This window comes from Dasypus novemcinctus, chromosome 24 (genome assembly GCF_030445035.2).
Source record: "Dasypus novemcinctus isolate mDasNov1 chromosome 24, mDasNov1.1.hap2, whole genome shotgun sequence".
Taxonomy (NCBI): domain Eukaryota; kingdom Metazoa; phylum Chordata; class Mammalia; order Cingulata; family Dasypodidae; genus Dasypus; species Dasypus novemcinctus.
The window spans coordinates 12,603,949-12,619,406 of NC_080696.1; the positions used below are offsets into that span (position 1 = coordinate 12,603,949).

Consider the following 15,458-nt stretch of genomic DNA (forward strand, 5'->3'; position numbering starts at 1 on the left):
CTTCCTTCAGCAAAGTCTTTTGCCACATGTTGGAGCAAGATGGCTTCCAATGGCTGCCAGGTTTCAGGCTTCCTGGGGCTTGCTTCTCTCTGGACTCAGGGTTCCTATCTTCCCAGGGCTTGCTTCTCTTTCCTCACAACCAGGTTCCTCTGTGTGCTTACTTCCCAGGGCTCCAGCTCAAGACTCCAGCATCAAACTCCAAATCTAAACTTCCAATATCAAAAATCTCCAACTCTCCTTTGCCATGTCTTTTATCTGTGAGTCCCTACTCACCAAAGTGCAGGGACTTAACACCCTACTGATGTAGCCCAATCAAAGCCCTAATCATAAGTTAATCATGCCCAGGTACAGACCAGTTTACAAACCTAATCCAATATCTATTTTTGGAATTCATAACAATATCAAACTGTTACAGATGGGGTAATAGTAGATGAGGTAATCGAACTTTTTGATGAAATTGAGGTTTTTAAAGTTGCTGAATTTTGGTTGCTGAATAAAGTTTCTATCATTGGCTCATGTTTGAGTTTCATGGACAGTCTACCCTGTTTTTATTCATGTCTTCTCCAGGTATCAGCAGTGCCTGACATGAAATAGATAGTCATGAAATATGCTTGAACTAAATGCATGAATGAGAATGGATAAGTAGAAAATACTGGCAGTAAATTAGCAAGAAGAATTTTTGTGATATCTTACCATTGAAAATTTTACTTTGTAAGACATTTGTGTATTGGAATCTGAAGAACATGTCTGTATAACTTAATTATTTTGAAAGAATTCATTAGGCCATTTTTGGTGTCACTTATGAGAAAATCATTATTTTAGTCTTCACTTGCTGGATTTTTGCTTTCAGGTTTACTTTTGTAAGTCTTTGACAGTTTTCTCTACAAAGTGGCTGTGCTATTATATATTCCTCCAACATTAATGTTTTGTGACCACATTCTTTATACTTTCATTTCCGCCAAACCAGTCAAGTTTAGTGAGATGCTTTTTTTTTTAACAAATTCTTATTTTTAAAAATATTTTTTTATTCCCCTGCCCTCCTCATTGTTTCCTCTCACTGTCTGCTCTCGGTCTCTATTTGCTGTGTGCTTCCTTTGGCTTTGTGCTCTCTCTTCTTCTCCAGGAGGTGCTGGGAACCGAACCTGGGACCTCCCATGTGGGAGAGAGGTGCTCAATCACTTGAGCCACCTCTACTCTCTGCTTTATTGTGTCTTTCATTGTGTTTCTTCTTTGTGTTTCCTTGTTGGGTCATCTTGTTGCATCATCTTGCCTTGCCACCTCACCATCTTGTACATGCTGTCCAGGAGGCACTGGGAACCAAACCGGGGAAGTCCTGTGTTGTAGGTGGGAGCTCAATCACTTGAGCCACTTCTGCTTCCTGGGATAGGATTTCATGTAAGAAGAGAAATTGGTGATTGTATCATACAGAACCGTATTTCCTTTTACATGAAATATATATGATTGGGAACAATCGGATAATGAAGATATCAGTTTTTAAAAATTAAAAACACTATTTTTTTCATATTTTCTATTTGTATGTATTCCAATGGAATATTTCATATGCTTTTTATTTAATGTAGAAAATTATACTATCCCAGGTACAAAAGTATCCTAAAGAAAGAATGTTTACTGCTTTTCTTATGTGTGTGTGTGTGATTTTTCTCCACAAATGTGTTCAATTTTAAATGAGTATGTGTTAGAGGTTTGCAATAATTAACAAGCTGTAGCGCAGTTTCCCCTAATATGCAATGGGGAAAGGCTAACCCCATCCTCATAAGCCCACATGCCTAAGGGCATGGCACTTCCCCACATAGAAATGAGAGTAAAGGGAAATGGAAACCTTCCCTACCTACATATTAGAGAGAGATAAAATTCCTATAGAACAAAGAAACATCTGCTCCTGCAGCATTTCAAGAAACCATAACTCCCTAACCCACTATCCTCTAGTCACTATCAGGGAAGGTTTTCATCTCTAGAGCTTCCTATTGGTCCCTGCACCTCACTTGGACCCTCAACACCCTCCCACCAACTATCATTTCCTCACCTAAGACAGTTCTGTATAAATTCAAATCCACCCCTTCCAGGAGGGGGCTGAAGTCTGTTCTCAGGACCCCTCTGTTGGAGAGCTTCTCAACAAATTCTTTGCTTATGGTGAATCAGTCTCTGTGCCCCAGTAAGCGCCGTATTTTCTCCAACAGTATGTTAATATGAATTTTTACTTTTCCTCTTTTTTCACAGTGTTTTTCCTAGGAGTGTTTTCTTTTCATTCTTTTTTTTCTTTTTCCTATGTGATAGGGTTTGAATCAGGAAGTTGTGTGGATGATGTCATTTAACTTACTTTATTCTGGTGATATACTCTATTGCTGATAAGGAATAAATAAAAGCCAAGCTATGCCTTAAACATCTTATCCAATAATCAAAGTAAAATTTACTTTTTTTTAAAAAGAATTTTTTTTAAAAAAATTTACTTTTGTTTTAAAATAACAGTTAGTGTTTATAGTAACAACTCATTTATCTATGAAGTTGTTAGGTTTCTCTTATGGGTGAGTCATATTTTTTCACCCAGCAGACTTTTAGTTCTAAAAACATGAAGTAAGGTGGATATGAAATATTAGGAAGGAGGGATTCTCTGTCTTCCCTTTCTAATCAATACCGACAAAAACTTCATTTTTTTTTTTCCTTTCTGAATTTTCTTCATCTCTTCTTGTTTTTGTCTTATTCATGCTTTCTTTTAAGGAAAAGATTTCTTAGATGAAAATAAATTTATACAATAAAGTGTGTTTTGAGGTAGTAATTTTTAATGGGAAGAAAATTTTCTTTAATAAAAAGGAGGGTGGGGCAAAGGAAAACTAAGAAAAATGATGAGAAATCAATTTTGAATTTATTCAATTATGAATTTACCAAAAAGGAATGTTAGTAAAGATGAAATATAGGAAAATATAATGGAGAGAGTGACATCTGTTTTGAAAGACTAGGGATTGGGGTTGCATGATATCTTCTAATTATTACAAACAACTCATGTAACATCACACATGATAGGAATTTCCGCATTTGTAATATGTATTAGAGGGACAAAATAATAAAATTTTCTTCCTCAAAAATCTGTAATTCCTTATTAGAATTTTATATATTTTACATGACATTTTTGCTACATTTTATATCTTAAAAACTAACTTTTAATTTTCATAGAAGTAATACATATCAATTAAGAAAAGAACAGAAAATGTAGAAAAGGAACAAGAAGATAATTAAAAACATCCAGAATACCACCACCCTAGAGATTAAGTGCAATCCTATTTTGTGTTTATTTTCTCAGGTCTTTCTCTACACATACATTTATTTTTTTATGTTGTATTTGCCAATCAAAGTTTGTGTTATAGATTATGTACTTAAAGAGTGTAGTGCAGTTTTCAAGGCATTTCAACAGTGCTGTGCCTAATGTGGATTTTTTCTTTAGTCCAGTTGTTCTTGAGATCATAGACCCTTTGCTTGAGGGTGAGAATGAGGTGAAGAGGGGATATTCATGAATTCAAATTTATGTATATGGTATTGTGCACATTCTACTGCAGAGGGTCTGTAGGTTTTATCTCAAGACCCAGAAAAGATTAGGAACCTCTGTTATTAGGCCCAGGTAAGAGTTTCGCATTCAAGTGTAATACTCCATTTTCATAAACTCAGACATAGAACTGAGCTTTACAGCTCTGATCTCATCTGCTTCCTAGAAAGAATGTCCTCTAACTGTAAGTATTACGTGTTTTAAATCTTTTTCAAGTGCCAGGAATTTAAGCAGAGACCTGAAGTGGAACTGATTTACACAACTAGTAATAAATATGAGGTGTGGCAATGATTTTGGTTTGAGCTGTCTGGTTCAGTGGTTTGGAAGAATGTCACACACAAGCTTAGTCACTGCAAATGATCATTTTCTGGTGTGGCCACTGGCTGTCATTTTTAGCATAGTAGAATCATGTTGGGGAATTGGAAGAAATGAGCACCACTTCTTACCACTCTCTCCCTCATACTACCAGAGAAGAGGCTCTCTGCCCTTCTAGTGGATGCAGCTGGGATCACCAGCCAGTCAGCCAAGGGCAGACCAGAAGGGAAGGACCAATTGCTGTACTCTGTAACTACAACCAGACTCACACCCACAGCACTACCTGTGGCTGTAGCATGGGCTCCTATACAGGAATCTTGCTTTGGCAGTGGTAGCTGGAGAGGGCAATGGGACCTCCTGCTAAATGAAGTTAAGTGAATGAATGGGTGAGTTGCAGAGGGACCAGGAGTGAGAAGGAAATAACAGTTCATTCAGGCAGCTGCTCTTAACATTTAACTGTGAAACCTGCCTGCTGCAGGAGAAGGTACCATCTCCCAAGGGAGAGATGTCAATAGGGTGGGAGGACATATTCTTGCTGCTGAGTCTTGCTAGGTATCAGAGTCTCAAGGGATAAGGCTCCTAGTACTTTATTCTCTCAACCATCCTTCCACTCTCCACTCTCACTGCTTATTTTCTTCTTGTGCTGCTGCTGCTGTTTTGCTGCCTTGCTGTCTTTTGATGAATGCCTTGCCTTCCTGCCTGTATCACTCTGAGTCTGAGCTGTCAAAGCCAGATACCTTCCTATCTCTATATTTCTTTTTATTTTCTTTCTTTTCTAGCGTCAGTCTTCTCAAACTCTGCCTCTTTCTTCTGCTTTTCTTCAAGTATCAGAGTATTTAGTCCAGTTGGTTGCATGAAACAATCCTTTGCAAATTGGCCTTTACAGTCACGCTTCTTGCGGGTAGTGTTCAGGACAGTCTTGAGTGTGATCTTCTGCTCAGTGTAATCCTGGAGTACTGCTTCCATCTCTCTTCTTGATCAGTGATAATGTTGTTGGGATCGAAGTCGCTCTGTGTCCTCATTGACAACTTTCATGGAGAGGGATACTTTTATCCTATCATTTTTCATCTCTTGGCCAATTAACTTCACTGCACTTTGTCTCCAACATCTACTATCCCGGAGAGCTTATTTCCCCAACAGGATGACATGTGAGTTTGATCACCAGACTTTGCTTCTGTCAGCCTGGGATTTTGATAAAGGCTCCATGGTCTGTCACATAGTAACCTAACACATAGAAAAATAGTGTAGAGAGCAGGCAAGTTTTCCATGGTCTTAGGTCTTCCTGAATTCATCCTTAATATTCTATGGTCCCTCCATTTTTGTTCTGCTAAAGCTAATTCAAGTATCCAGAGCTAGGAACTCAGGGCCCATATGATGACCTTCAGCTGAGAAGGGCCACTCTCAAGCCCCATGACCGAGGCACTACCTACCAATTTGGGCAGCCATCCCCCAGCTTTCTTATACTTACTCAGTGTTAGTTCTGGGTCTCTGTAATACTATGTTTTGATTTGGGTTCTCATGTTTTTAAACACAATTTTTATTTTTTGAAAGAAAAAAAGTAAAACATGGTCTAGTTATATGACCATATAAATTATCTCCAAAGCTGGTTCCAGAGTAAAACAAGAACTAACTTGTTTAATAGCTTTGTATTCACTTTAGTTATCAATCTGGTAACTGGTTCCTTTTTCTTTTTTTAAAAGATTTATTTATTTATTTCTCTCCTCTTCCCCCTCCACCCCCTACCCCAGCTGTCTGTTCTCTGTGTCCATTTGCTGCGTGTTCTTCTTTTGTCTGCTTCTGTTGTTGTCAGTGGCACAGGAATCTGTGTTCTTTTTGTTGCATCATCTTGTTGTGTCAACTCTCCGTGTGTGCGGCGTCATTCTTGGGCAGGCTGCACTTTCTTTCGCGCTGGGTGGCTCTCCTTACAGGGTGCACGGGCACTCCTTGTGCATGGGGCTCCCCTACTCGGGGACATCCCTGTGTGGCATGGCACTTCTTGTGCACATCAGCATTGGGCGTGGGATAACTGGTTTCTTTTTAACATTCATGTTTATTTGAAGTCCTTCATTCAGTAGGCTCCCACATACTTTATATATTTCTCCATGTTTCAGGGCTGTTTTGGCTCAAAAAATGAGTCTTTTTAATGTCTCTTTGTGATTTTTTTGGTCAATAAACTAAAGAAAATATAGGTCTATTAAGCAGAATTTATTGCAGTTCCAATGTACTTGACGACGGATTTTTTTTTTCCGGTGCTTTGAGTAAATTAAATCAGTCAACAGCAATTGATTCTTTTGAGTCTGTTTTCATTGTTTCTGTTTTTTTTCTCTGCAGGTTTATTTTCTTTTTCATTGTCTATTTTCAGTTAGTCCAGGTACTGATACTTGTATTATGGTTTGTTGATACATAATCTTGGTAGTTCCTGTGTTTCTTTTGGTGAAATATTGTCATGGGTTCTATTATAATGTCATGTTATTTTTCATTTATACCCATCATTAGGCAATTTTCCATAATTGTATGCCTACAGTAATTTTTCATTCTGCATTGACAACCCTCTCATATTAACCAAACAATTTAATTTATTTTGATCATAAATTAAAATTTTAATTTTATTATTGATGATGTGTATGTATATATCCATATATAGCTATACATAGATGTAGATAACAACTCTTGATTTTGTGATCTAATCGAAATGGACTTAGCTGGTTATAATTAGAAAAGAACAGATAAAATAGGTAGGTCTTTTCTTGGTTCCAACACAATGTTTGAGATTTAGTAATAACAGATATCAAATATTAGAAGAAGAAAGTTTATAGGAACAGTAATAATAGGAGAGATGAATTTAGCAGATCTTTCATTTTTGGTTAGGTATGATTGCTGGAAAGCCAAACACAGTCTTCTTGAGTGAGAAATAAAAACAGTGGTGGGAGTACTCTGGACAGAAGGTCAATAGAATAATGCCTTTCTAGTGGGTGGCAGGTGACTCTAGACGTTTTAGTACAATTAAAAAAGAAAAAGGATGCCCAAAGTGTAAAGAGAAAAGGAAAAGTCAAGTCCATCTGAAAGGTTGATACAGAAAGGTGCCTAAGTTTCAGCTGTTTTGTGCTCATTGTGGCAGACTGGGGCTAATGACTGTTCAGTTCTAAGAGCATATTAAGATTTTTGTCAGACATAATCTATGTGCTGATATTAAAAAGAACAGACCAGACCACATTAGCATATTGACCTATAAAGGGAACTTTACAAATGTCTCAACATATGGTTTCTGAATGTATAAAACTGAAAATACTAGAAAGTGATAAGGAACTTTTTTTCAGTAAAAATATGGTGTATGTATATTCTTTAGTTGGCAAAGCTAAAATGAATATATTAAAATGAGAAAAAAATAGGTCCTTGATAAAAAGGCATTTACCATGCTGCTAATTTTTAAAATCCACAAAATTTAAATTTTTGTGTATTATTAGTTATTTATGAGTCTGATTAATATGAAAAGAGAAACAAAACTTTAATAATACATACATGTAGTGTCAAAAAGGAAGATGCTTTTTTTCCTTCTGACTTTTGTTTTAGATTTTAATTCCAGCACTCTTTGCCAGTTTAGAAAAATGATTTGTCAGCTTCTCTATGAAGAACACTAAAATGCACAAGTATTGGAAGGAAAGGACAGGCCTATTTCCCAAAAACTTTAACTAATGCTACCTTATTTATTAATAGCATTAGATCAACTAAATATTTAAAAGGCTTTTTAAAGATAAATGGCTCTTTTTTAATCCCTAAGGTGCTGATAACTTGGTTATATATGATTTGAGACTGATGTCATCAGTACTGACTTGAAACTTTACATGGATCCTGTTCTCATTATGCCTCAAGAATGCACTGGCCAGCTTTTGTTGTGGGATGAGAACTTTATATGTGATAAGAATATTAGCAACAAATGGAAATTCCATGGACACTGAAAATGGAATCTGTCAAGATGGTTTCAGTATGCAATTTAGTAATACCTTTTTAAATTCTATCAGTGAGCTCTGAAGCTTTCCTTGAGAGACTCTGGCGTCAAATTCCTTTTGGCTGTTTCTGGCTTTGTTCTTTCCTTGGGCCACAAGTCTATATAATAACTCATCTCAGTTTGGTCTTTGGAAACACTATATATAAACCTTTGTTTCAGTATTTATCATGTGTGTCATAATTGCTAGTTTACGTTTCACTCTCCTCTGCTAAAATGTGAGCTCCTTAAGGATGAGAACTGAGTGCTATTCATCTTTGCATCTCTCCAACCACAATGACTGGGTAGAAAGGAGCTTCAGGAACTCTTGGCTGTATTTCAAAGTTGAAATCTCTTTAATATAGGCTAAAATAAGAGTAAATTGTTTTGACTTGAAAGCCCTAGTGAGATTCTTTCCTTATCCAGAAATACTGAAAAGAACATATATGATAATATAAATTTAAATAACTAGAATTAATCATAACCATTTCTGTAATAACTGTTTTAGGTGCCTTTAAAATTGTCTTCTTTAAAATTGTCTTCTTTAAAATTGTCTTCTGGGTTTTCTATCTTGTACGTCTTTCCAGATATATTTTACTCTTTCTTTACAATTAAATTTTTAAAAAAGATTTATTTATTTATTTATTTCTCCATCCTCCTGCTATTGTCTGCTCTGTGTGTCCATTCACTGTGTATTCTTCTGTGTCTGCTTATGTTCTCATTTGGCGGCTCTGGAAACCAATCCTGGGACCTTCCATACTGGAAGAGAGGTAATCATTCTCTTGTGCCACATCAACTCCCTGGTTTGCTGTGTCTCTTATTATCTCTCCTCTTTGTCTCTTTTTGTTGTGTCATCTTGCTACACCAGCGCTCTTGTGTGGAGCAGCACTCCTGAATGGGGCAGCACTCTGCATGGGACAGCTCACCACACGGGCCAGCTTGCCTTCACCTGAAGGCCCTGGGTATCGAGCCCTGGACCTCTTATATGGTAAATGGGAGCTCAATTGCTTGAGCCACATCCGCTTCCCTACAATTAAATATTAATTGACACCTTTCCATTAGTATGCTATTTCACATACAAAATGATTTTCTGTAATATAAGGAATCTTGTCATAAATTTTAAAACTTTATTGCATTTTGGAGTTTTTGGGTAGGGAAACCACAGACATGACTGATGAAAAGTAATTAGTGGCTTTTACCTAATTCAACCTTAAGCCTCAATCTGGTTTCATTTAAACAAGTTGAGATAGATGTGTTCCTGACTTAATTCATCTTAGGGAAGGAGATTTCAGAGCCTCTTTAGTAATCGGTTTTACTAGGTTTGGTTAATATTTTTTCTCTTCCAGTTAAGCTCATTTTAGAAAGCTTTAAAAATCCATGTTCCACTTTTCTTAAAACACGCAGAATTAGTTTGTTATTAATATGCAATCTGTAAAAGTTAATATAATTTTAACATTTCAACATTTTAACTGTAAACATCAGTTTTTTATTTAGAATACCTATGCCTATGTAAGAATGACATCATCTGCTTTTTTCTAAATCTTTATTTAAGAAATGGGTAAAATTTTTTTTACCTATACTCATGAATTCTCTCAATTTTCTTGAAAATCTAAGCAGGTGTGGGGCATAATCTATGTTGCATCTAACTTTTATTGCTTCTTTTGGTTCTAATTTCCAAATTAAATAGAGAAAAAATATTTTAATCTGTGTATTACCCCCTTGGCTTTCTAATTCTGCCTTTTTTTCAGATACTATTTTTATTTATAGTATTGTTTAACAGTGGACTGCTAGATTTTCTAACCCACTATCTATATTTCCTCTAAGTTTTTAGCTTACTAAACTGAACAAAAATGGATTGATATAGTACCAAATGTGACATTTCCTTCCTACATTACTTGTTAATCCACTTTTTGAGCTCCCATTTAATTTTTCTTCCTTAGTGGCAAACTAAATTAATTTTTAAGTATAATCATTCAGAAAGTTGGGTATGTGTGTTAGTTAGATAAAGGGGTGCTGATGCAAAATACCAAAATTGGTTGGTTTTTATAAAGGGTATTTATTTGGGGTAGGAGTTTACAGATAACAGGCCATAAAGCATAAGTTGGCTGCTGAAATCTGCTAGGGTTCAGGTTTCCTGGGTTCCTCTCTTCCAGGGTCTTGCTTCTCTCTGGGTTCAGGGTTCCTCTCTTCCTGGGGCTTGCTTCTGTTTCCTCTGTGAGCTTACTTCCTGGCACTCCAGCTTAAGGCTTCAGCATCAAACTCCAACATCAAAAATCCTCAACTCTGTCCTTTGCCATGCCTTTTATCTGTGAGTCCCACCCCTTGGTGGGTGGGGACTCAACGCCCTAATGATATGGCCCAATCAAAGCCTTAATCATTACTTAATCACACCCATGTACAGACCAGATAACAAACATAATCCAGTATCTATTTTTGGAATTCATAACCATATCAAACTGCTAGAGTATGCAAAGTTTTTAAAAAGATTGACTTATTTATTTACTTTCATTTTTCTTTTTTTACTCCACCTTTCCTTACCCCCTTCCTCCCCCAGAGGGTTCTCTTCTTTGTCTGCTCATTGTTTGCTTGCCTTTTCCAGAAGGCACCAGGAACCAAACCTGGGACCTTTCCACAGGAGAGATGAGTGTCCATTGGTCTGAGCCACATCTGCTCTCTGCTCTTTGCAGGATGTGGCATCTTGCTGGATTGTGACATCTAGCTTGTTGCGGCAGGAAGCGGTGTCTAGCTCGTTGCAGCAGGAGGCGACGTCTGCACATCTTCTTTTAGGAGGCACTGGCACCTGAACTCGGGACTTCCCATGTGATAGGCCCAACTTGTTGAGCCACATCTGCTTCCCAATGCAAGTTTTTAGAAGTTGCATCTCATATGTTTTACTCTGTACTCACTATTTATTTTTTATTGTTTTGATTGTTTTCTTTGTGATTAGTGGTGTTAGCCAGGTAGTGAGGTAAAAGTCATAAAGTTGAAATTAACCCTCGCATAATTTCTGCCTTTCTCAAACTACTTTTTCTTTTGGAGATTGGATATTGTATGATTGCTGGAGTGGCTGATTGCCAACTACTGAGTGAAAAATGTAAGTTTCTAACTTAAAGCAGCTTTGTAATAGTCAATGTAAATTCCCTATAAGCACCTTCGTGAGCAGATGTTTTTCCATCCTGAGGGATTTCAACTATTGAATTCCATAGTTTGGTATTTTGCACTTTACAGGAGTCTACTATTAAGCAGTTAAGACATGGATTTCAAATGATACTCAACTCTGCCTGCTTTACTTAAAGAGAATATGAATATATTTTCCTCTATATACCTGTTATTGAAGAGAATTGATACATTGATGAAACTGGGATTATTGAATTTTAGAGTGGGCCTGATTAAACTACTAAATGTGGATTAGAAGAAATGAGACAGGAGTAAGTGAGGCTACTTGTTTAAACTATGAGTCTTTTTGGAGAATCCTTAGAGCCAGGTACAGGTAGATGTTAATTCTCTTATGAATGCCACTTCCCTTTTGCCTGACTTGTAAATTGTACAGCTTTTCAGAAATAGTTAAATCTACTCGTTTTACCTAATATTCAAATTTGTTTTGGTTGGTGAAAATGCTCTGCATAGCAAGGATTGTGGGTTATTCATATTTGTGTTCTTGATGCCTGACACTTAAAGGTTTTCAGTGTTTTAATGATTAAATGAGTGAATGAATGAAGGACCCTCAGTTATCAGTGTAAAAATTCTAAATTATTAGGCTATGTTATCCTCTTTATCTGGTGCTATAGGCAATTTCTTTTTATTATGCAAGTCCTCTCTAGGATATTAAACTTTGGACCCTAATCTCTGATGTCATTGTCATCATGATTTTCAGAAAGGAATTGACTTTCTTCCATTGTATAGAAAACCTAAGAGCTTGCTGCATAGGCCTTAATGGAAGTAACACAGTATAATTTCTGGTTCAAGACATGCCATTATTTTCATTTTGATGTATTACTGAATAATGTATTAATAGTGAATGATTTGCCAATAGTGAATAGTACAATGCAGTTGACATCGATTGTCTCTTGAGGGCTATTAACCTTTTGCGTAAGGGAAAGAAATGTTTTTAAGATATAATTCTTTGTGATGGTTATAGGATTCCAAAGTCAGAGAGAGATATGGATTACAGGAAAGTATTTCCTGATGGTATAGGAGAGAGGTAACAAAATTTTCATTAGTTTCCATGATGGTTGTTCATTTTCCTCTTTCACTTTTTATTCTGTGTGTGTATGTGTGTGTGTGTGCTTATTCCTATTTCTTCATCTGTGTCCTAAAAATAGATTCTCAAAATTTCAGTTGACCTCCTATTCTTATACCCCTATAATAGTTTCTCCTTTGGAGAACAGCGTCTATTTCAGGGTATCAAATATCACTTCTGTGAAGCTAACTCCAAAATATTCCTCTTGAGCTCTGATCTCGCAATTGAGCCCCAGTTCTACTATTATCAAATTACCGAATATATATTTCTATCAGGGGCCTCCCACACAGTTCAAGCTCAAAATGTCTGAAACATTATTTCATTCTCAGCATTCTTCTCTAGCTTTGGAACCTTGGATTCCCCTTTGATTTCACCTACTTTATTCCCCACAACTTTGTCTCTTCTCTTCGTATTCCTCTGCTCTTCTCTTCCCTTCCCCTTCAAGATCCAGTTCATGCCATTTCTCTTTTATGAAGCAAGACCATTTTAGCCCATAGAGTTTTCCCCCCTTTCTCAGAAACCCCTGTAGCAATTGTGTGAACTATTTATTTAGCAATTAATAATCTACAATGTTGTGACACTTTCTGTATTTTTGTCCTGAATTATTGATTTTCAGTTTCACATGATTATGTATGTTTGCTCATGAACTAGCTGTAAAGTCATTAATAGCAGGGACAATATCTTATTTCTTCAGACAGCGTTTTTAAACATATTTTTATTACAAAAGTAAATCTCAAAAGTCCCATAATTCCATAGTTGCAATTAAGCTTTCAGTGAATTATACTTTTAAAAAATATTTTCCATGTATTTATCAAATATTAATTCAAGAAACATCCTTTATTAAGATCTTTCTGTGTGTCAAGAGCAGGTATTAGGAGCTACCTAACACTGTTCATCCCATGGAAGTATACAATATATATAGTACAATAATTAATTACTTTGGTTGATATTAGTTGAAAAAGCAAGTTGACTAACTTATCAGTGAAAAGAAGTAAAGATCTGAAATTGGGTGGATCCTGTTTGGACATGTCCTGGTATTGACTTGTTCTAATAGTAACCTAAAAGATAACTATAGGTACCTCTGTCATAAAGGCTCCTGGAATTAATTTATAAAGATACTTAACATATATATATTGATAGTCCTTAAGTAAGAAATTAATATATTTTAATTTCAAAAAGGAAATAAAATGGAATATAGGAAGTTATATTTTAAAAAGTATGTTCAGATGATCATCAATCTGTAAGTACTATAAATATCTGAGGATTGAATGAATCAATGAATAATGAATGAAATACCAGCAAGAGAGATGCTATGATCAATTCGAAGATAGCTTTTAAGTTGTTGCAATGTTAGAAAAAAATAGCAAATCTAATGAGACAAAAAATAAGGTGTCTTTTTTATTGATATGAATTGTCTGGAATTTTGAGCCTCTTCCTTTAGAGAGGGAAGTATAGATTAACCAAGGCCCTAAGCATAATTAAATGTAAATTAAAGCACTCTAAGGTCAGATCTGGAATTTCAGAGTTGGTATGGATAAATGAAAATTCACATTAATTTATTTTGCAGATCACTGATCTTTTACTCTTAACTAAATTTTGACCATTTTGAATGGAAATCTTTCTAAAATACATTCTTTTTTTTCTTGCTTTCTTCAACAAAAACACTTTTAAAAATTGTGTGTATATACATATAACAAAATTTCCTATCTTAATCATTCTTAAGTATACATTTCAGTGGAATTTGCTGACATTTTAAACTAATTTTTTCTTCATCTTTCAAGGTTCTCATTATAAACCTTAGTGAATGTACTGTGCTGCATTGTGCCTATGTTCAACTTCTATTACGTGGCAGTGGTATCATTTGGACTCAACAATCTGTATATGATACCAATGGCTGTTCTTAACTACTAGGCCGGACTGTTGAATCTTGAGTAACTGACACCTCTGTGTCTGGGTATTACCCCAACACTAAATGTCTCCAGACTACTTTGAGTTTCTTTCGCTTCCTTTTAATAGTGTTTTTCTGATAGATTCCTGGCTTGTCAGGCCATCCTCTGTCCCACTGCTGATGGCTGCCCCCCTCTAGGTATATTTCTCTTTTAATTTTTCTAATTGATTTCTGCTGGGGAAAACAAACAAACTTTAAAAACTTGTTCGAATTGTTCCTTAAAATCAGGGCAAGCAGTTAGTGGTGAGAGCTTCAAAAAATTCTCCACTGAATTGGAGTATGAAAACTTAATTACATAAACTTTGAGACAATTGTTATATGCCTTTTAGGGTTTGGGCCCTTGGTGATGAGGTTGCCAACTTAATGACTTACAAGACTTTTATCCTGTTGTCCTAATTTTAGATGAATTACTTACTAGCATTCACCCCCAAACAAATACAAATATTTTCTAGGATCAATAGAGGATCTGGAGATGTGTCTTCTATAAAAATCACTAATAGTTGTTAACTATATTTAGAAGCTTGGATTAATTATGGATTTTTCCATGCACCTAAACTATGGAATCTAGAATGAATCAAACTTGAATCTGTCTTCTCTGTGGTTCATTAGAGATATTTATCGGAGACATTACTATGAATCACAGGATTGTGAAATTGCCTGTGGTAACAGAAGGTTTTTTTTTTTTAAAGTAAAGCTTCTGCAAGACTCCAAAAATAATTAAAATTCATAAAGCATATGCAAAAGATGGCAAGAGGATTTGAATTAAATGTGTGTGAGTTTTTACTACTTAGACTTACATGATAATATATTTGTGTAGTTAAGGTGGTGACCTTTTGTGGTAGCTTCTGCAGATATTTAAAGTGGAATGTGCTTTCTGGAACTGCTGAAATCTGGAAATTTTAGAATAGATATCGAAATACTTTTCTAGTGCCTGATTTATAATTTTTTATTGTAATATCAAATAAATTGTCTGTCATTTACGTTTTCCTTTCTCCAATATTTACCTCTTTCCTTTACCCAAATGGCTTGAGAAATTAACTGGCAGTTAATGTTGTTTTCTATAGCATTCAATTACCCTTTTAAATTTAAAATTAATATGCATTTTCAATTTTCTTTTGAAAATATCATTGAATATAAGCAATAATGTTATGCTCTTCAGTATTATCTTTCTTCGAAGACTTTAAACCAATTCTTATCCATCATTTATCTCTTTTATCCTCATAAGTAATGCTATCATATTTCTGACTTGATTTTCTAGCAGTGACTGTAGATTTGTGCTAGTTCATCTTTCTCAATTATCAATTGCTGTGTGACAATCCACCCTCAAATTTAGTGACTTAAAGCAATAACGATTCCAATATCAACAAAGAAGAGTGACTCCTTAAGAATAAATGAGAGATGTGCAAAACTTGTATTA

General features: G+C 35.5%; 1 protein-coding gene and 1 pseudogene across 4 annotated transcripts in view; one reads left to right on the plus strand and one right to left on the minus strand.

Annotated features, from left to right (window-relative positions):
- Nucleotides 1–15,458, plus strand: part of MACROD2 (mono-ADP ribosylhydrolase 2) — a 2,160,736-nt gene that overhangs the window by 162,926 nt on the left and 1,982,352 nt on the right. The window lies entirely within an intron of this gene.
- On the minus strand, nucleotides 2,233–5,163 carry LOC139437544 (zinc finger CCHC domain-containing protein 17 pseudogene; annotated as a pseudogene).